This window comes from Crocodylus siamensis, chromosome 2, assembly GCF_052110815.1.
Source record: "Crocodylus siamensis isolate JL-2025a chromosome 2, ASM5211081v1, whole genome shotgun sequence".
NCBI classification, from domain to species: Eukaryota; Metazoa; Chordata; order Crocodylia; family Crocodylidae; genus Crocodylus; species Crocodylus siamensis.
Genome location: NC_143396.1, coordinates 193,255,880 through 193,261,879, shown reverse-complemented (window position 1 = coordinate 193,261,879; position 6,000 = coordinate 193,255,880).

Genomic DNA, 6,000 nt, shown 5'->3' with positions numbered 1-6,000 from the left:
GCTAGCTTCCATGTGAAATTCCAAAATAAGACTATGAACTTGAGAATGTGTCAGTCAGCTTTTAAGACGGCCTCATTTCTGAGATTTGGTTCTGATGAAGTGAAAGCCAGTGGGTCCTGAGTATGACTGAAAGCTGCACCCTACTGGGGTTTGGGGTCACTAATGGGACTGCTTATGGTGGAGCAGCCCCTAGAAAGTGCTACTAGGGCCAAACTGCAGGGCAGGGTGAATCTGGGGTGCCTTAAAACCCCACTCCTACTGCCTTGCAGGTGATACCTTGGCAGGGAAAGGTTGGGGGAGGTGACCCTGAAATAAAAATAAGAGCAAGGCTGAACTGCTGAACAGTGTGGATAGCTACACCTGGCTCCCTCTGAAAAGTCCTCTCTGGTGAATCAGGCAGCTGAACAGATATGGTCATCTCTCCTGCTGTGAAGGCAGATGGCAGGAGCTATGGACAGTGTAGGGCATCAGTTTTGGGTGCTGCAGGACCTTATGGCCATTCAGTGCATCGAGATGTCTCAACTCTGTCATGCCACTAGATTCAGACAAGCCTGGATGAAAGAGTAAGGGTGACTCTGTGCAACTTTTCCTTACTTAAGTCTAACTTGCACAAGTCATGACATTGCTATACCCCCATATCGACCCACTTGAGTCCTGTGGCAATGGGTAAGCAGCAAAGCAGATGTGGATGCAATGGAATTTGGCAGCCCCCTGGATGACTGAGCAGCCCTGTTTAAGATTGTGCTGCTCACCTCCATAATGTGAGGAAGTGGCTAGAAAAGGTTCCCTAAACATTGTCTGCTTCACTGTAACCCTGGTTAGCATACTATGGCTGACAGGGCTCTCACTATAATGGTCAAAAACAACACAAAAAGACAAAGGTGACATGCATGCTGTTGTATAGTCCATCAACATGTGCTCATTCCATCAGTGCTTGGAATGTGCGCATGTTGATGGACCATACAACAGCAAATGCACCAGAGAGAAGAACAGCTCTAGTTGGTAGAGAGCTGGCCAGATTCAACATTCAGATGGCATCCTTGAGTAAAAATCACCTAACTGAAGAAGGACAACTGACTGAAAAAGGAGTGGTCATAGTAAAGAAGAGCAACACAAAGCTGGTGTTGGGCTTGCCATCAAAACACAGCTAGTCGGCAAGCCTACAAATTGCCCAAAGAGAACGAATGACAGACTCCCACTAATGAGACTCTCACTGTCTAGACAAAGATGTGCAACTATCAACAGTGCTTATGCACCCACTATGACCAACCCAGATGTAATTAAGGACAAATTGTGTGAAGATCTGGAATCCTATCACAGATGTGCCAAAAGCAGGCAAGCTCATTATCCTTGGTGACTTCAATGCTAGAGTTGGCATAGATCACCATGTATGGCTAGATATCATCAGAAAAAATGGCCTTGGGAAATGCAACAGCAATGGGCTTCTCCTGCTGAGGAAATGTGGTGAACATGACCTTCTCCTCACCAGCACAGTCTTCCACTTGCCAAACAGCAACAAGATTTCTTAGATGCACCTATGCTTCAAGCAGTGGCATCTCATTGTCTCTTCATCAGGAGAAGAGACATCAGAGTAACAAAGGCCATGGGAAGTGCAGAGTGCTGTACTGACCATAGGTTCATAGTCTCCAAGCTGAATATCTGGCTATGTCCTAGTAGACTACCACAAGACAAAAAGGCATCTAAAAACCTCCATGTCTCCAAATTGAAATGGGAGAATGTGAAACAGGCATTTGTTGAAGAACTGGGAAGCCAATTAGTAACAACTGATGTAAACTCCAATAACATTGAGGAAAATTGGGCATCCTTCAGAGACTCTGTCTTCTCAGCTGCATCTGATACATTTGGTCCCACCACACACAAACATCACGACTGGCCTTATGAAGATGATACTGACATAGGGAGACAACTGAACAAGAATCATCAGCTCCATAGGGGCTGCTTAGAAGCCAAAGGGGAAGGAGCTCTGCAGGGCTGAGCAAAGAGCAGAGGCCAGACTTGGAAAAGAGGGAGCAACCCTAGTGTGGCAGGAAGAATGTGATGTTGTAGCCGACTGGCAGAGACTTATGTTATAGCCTAGGGGCTTGTGTTTCATTTGTGGTTACTGAGTAACAACTGGAAGTTTGGGAGAGGCTATTAGGGGTTGGAGGAGGCCTCATAAGGGATCCATGGTAATGTGCCAGAGAGAGTTTTTTGGGGTGCACTGACCCCAGCCCCTGGCAAAGGGGGCAGTGATTGCTGAGTGCCGGAGGGCGCGGTGAGGGACGAGGGCTGCGGAGAGCCCGAGTGCCGGAGGGCGCGGTGAGGGACGAGGGCTGCGGAGAGCCCGAGTGCCGGAGGGCGCGGTGAGGGACGAGGGCTGCGGAGAGCCCGAGTGCCGGAGGGCGCGGTGAGGGACGAGGGCTGCGGAGAGCCCGAGTGCCGGAGGGCGCGGTGAGGGACGAGGGCTGCGGAGAGCCCGAGTGCCGGAGGGCGCGGTGAGGGACGAGGGCTGCGGAGAGCCCGAGTGCCGGAGGGCGCGGTGAGGGACGAGGGCTGCGGAGAGCCCGAGTGCCGGAGGGCGCGGTGAGGGACGAGGGCTGCAGTTAAGACCGAACAATGTCTGGTACATCTTTGAGACTTGGGGCATGGTACAGGGATGGTTGGAGCCACGCATAGCCCATAAGGCTGGGGTGCACAGGAACACCCATTAGCAAAGCTGGGCTAATGTACAGGAGGATAACTGTGTCCAGGGAGATGAAGAGGGAGCTTCCCTAATTACATATCTGACATCAAAGACATGGCGGGCAAGATTGAGGGTGCATTGTATACTGACTGGACATGGTAAGGGGCGCTAGGGGAGAGCACGGTGACCCTAGGATGCCCCTCCTGCTACACCCAGGAATACAAGGATGCATCCACTGTCCACTTGTACAAGCAGAAAGGCAATAGATAACCCTGCAACAGCCATAAGGGCATCTCCTTACCATCAGTAGCTGGTAAAATCCTCACCAGAATTTTGTTGAATCACCTTGTAAACAGGGCTCTTGACTGAGAGTCATTGTGGTTTTTGGAAAGGATGTGGGACCATAGATATGGTGTTTGCAGCTTGTCAACTTCAGGACAAAAACCAGAAACAGAACTGCAACCTGTATATGACTTCCATTGACTTGACAAAAGCATTTAATACAGTTAGTTGGAAGGGCCTTTGGAAGACCATGGCAAAATTCAGTTTGCTGAAGGACTTTATCACAATAGTTCTGCAATTCTATGATGGTATGCTTGCTTCCATTGTGGGTGATGCGGAGGCATCAATCCACAAACAAAACTGAAGGTTTACAAAGTCATTGTGTTGCCAATCCTGATGTATGCATGAGAAACTTGGACGGCGTACAAATGTCATGCTAGGAAACTGAACCACTTTCAAATGGGCTGTCTGAGGAAACTGATGAGGATAAGATGGTAAGACAAGGTCTCAGCTGAGGTTCTTATACGGGTAGGCATTCTAAATATCCACACTCTGCTGATGACATCACAGATGAGATGGCCAGGCCATGTCACCAGAATGTCAGATGAGCAACTGTCAAAGAAATCGTTAATGGTGAGCTAAAGGAGGGAAGGTGCGCTCAGGGAGGCCAGAAGAAACACAGAAACACTTCAAGGACTCCCTCAAGTCATCTTTGAAATATTCAACATTGACCCAAAATATTGAAAAGGTCTTGCTCATGATTGTTCCACCTGGCAAAGCCTCATCCATAGCAGAGCTACTCTCTGAGTGGAGAAGAACTGCTGAGGCAGAAGAAATGCAAACCATGTAAATTTTCCAAGAGCAGCATGTCTGCTGTTGATCAAGCAACACAAAGTGGCATCTCTTGTTCAGTGTGCCAGAGCACAAATAGGCCTGATCAGCCATTCATGTGTTCACAGAAACCAAACCAACCAGTGATGTCATGGTCATCTTCAAATTTGAAGGAGGAACAACAACAGGGCATGATCCTCAGTACAATTCCTGAGGTAAAGAAGTTGGGTAGATGAGCACTACATCCTACCCTGAAGTATATATAGAGATAGGATACTATTGAGGTGATGCTGTTGCCGTGATGATCCAGGAGATCATTGTTTGCTTCAAAATGCTCTAAAAGTTTCCTTTAGTCTGTTCCTATAGGGAGGTAAGAAACTAATTCAGGACTAGATTCTGCTCAAAGAGCATAGGTGGAGGGAGAAAAAATTGTTTGGGGGGCTGAGTGCATGTGCACGATGCACGCACAACCCCCCACCCCCAGCAGGTGAGTCTGCAGGGGAAGGAGGGGGAGGGTTGAGGCCCCAGCAGTGAGAGAGGGAACGGGGCACAAGCAGGACCCACTCACACCAGCCCCTGCTCCTGCCTGTGCCCCACCCACTCCCTCACCGCTAGGGCCTTGATCTGCTCCCCACCACAGCTGTGAGGGAGGGAGTAGGGCTGGGGCAGGGGCAGGCCCTGCACAGCTAGGGCAGGGCATGGGATGGAGCCACAAGTGTCTTGTCCAGGGAACGCCCGGCATGAGGAGAGGGTGGTGGCTCACACCGTTGCACACCCCCTGAGAGGGCATTGGGGCATGTGCCCCAGACCTGCCTGTGGGGTGAGGGCAGGCTGGGGGCTGGGGTTGAACTATTTCTGGTGGGGGGGATTGGGCTATGCTGCACTTGAGCTGCACTCAGGCAGTGCTGTCAGTGCCAGGAGGGGGATTGGGGGAGCTAAAGTGAATTTTGGGGTGGCTGTAGCCCCTCCCCCCCCCCCCCCCGTAACCTCCCCTCCCAGCATGGCCACCGGCTGCTCCGAGTGCAACCCCCCACCCTCTGCTGGGAAGAGCCTGGTGCAGCCCCAGCCTGCAGCAGCAGCCTGCACTTGCCTCATGCAGATCTGGAGATACATACCCCCCATGCCTCCTGGGCTAGCAGCAGGCTCCGTAACCCCCCCCCCCCCAGATAAGCCATGCAGCCCAGTCCTGTGCCCCACTCCAGCTGTGCAGTGCCAGACCTACTCCTTCCCTCCCCTACAGCATGCGTGCCCCTCCCCACCCCTGCTGCAGCTGGCAGAAGCCCATGGCCAGGATGTCTTGCAGCCCTAGCACTGCCCCACATTTGGGGCAGCTAAGCCCCGTTGGCTCCCACGCTTTTGCCACCTATGTCCAAGAGCCAGGTGCCTAAAAGTTCTTCTGCGTCATCATTCCTAAATTTCTCTTAATGTAACCTTTACTTACAAACAGAAATAAGCATGCAGCAGCATTGAAAGTGGCACAGAATTTAACTTGCACGTGTGGATATTCAGTGAAACTCCCCAAACTGGACAGTAGCTGAAAGAAGATAGTATAAACTGAGTGATTCTTGCATCTTCCATTTTGGAGTTACATTCTGAACCTAGGGTGTGCTTCTCTGGTAATGAGGGAAAACTACTAAAATATCAAGTATGTGTAAACAGGAATATAACAAATGGAAACACACACTGCTAATCAGAAATGAGTTTGCGCTTGAGAACTATAGGATCTGACTTGCTGAAGTGAAAGTTGTTTAATACTTTGAGGTTAGTGGAAGATGGCTCCAGCACATCTTGTAATGTTAGAGCCTTGTTACATTTTATGTTGAGAGCTGTAAAAATATTGGTTGGTGTTAATGCTAGCTTGGAGTTTGGAGTACTCACACTGTTAATTTATAAACTTTCTCTCACTGGTCACCTCTGGCTGTGACTTGCCACTACAGGCCTGGTGAGCAGGGACAGGACTATGATCTGTAGCTGTGAGTTGCCACTAGAGGGCTGGTGAGCTAAGACAGGCTTTTATCCCTGCTCTGTGTGAGAGATCCTGGGATACCTGATGACTTCAGTTTGGGTGGCATATTGGTGGGGAGTGGCCACACCTTTAATGAGCTGGGTAGTAAGGATCACAGATAATCCTGCCCTGTAGTGGCATAATTTTGAGGTCCATGACAAGTGCTTAAAACACTTGAAGGTGTTAAGGTGTTAAAATT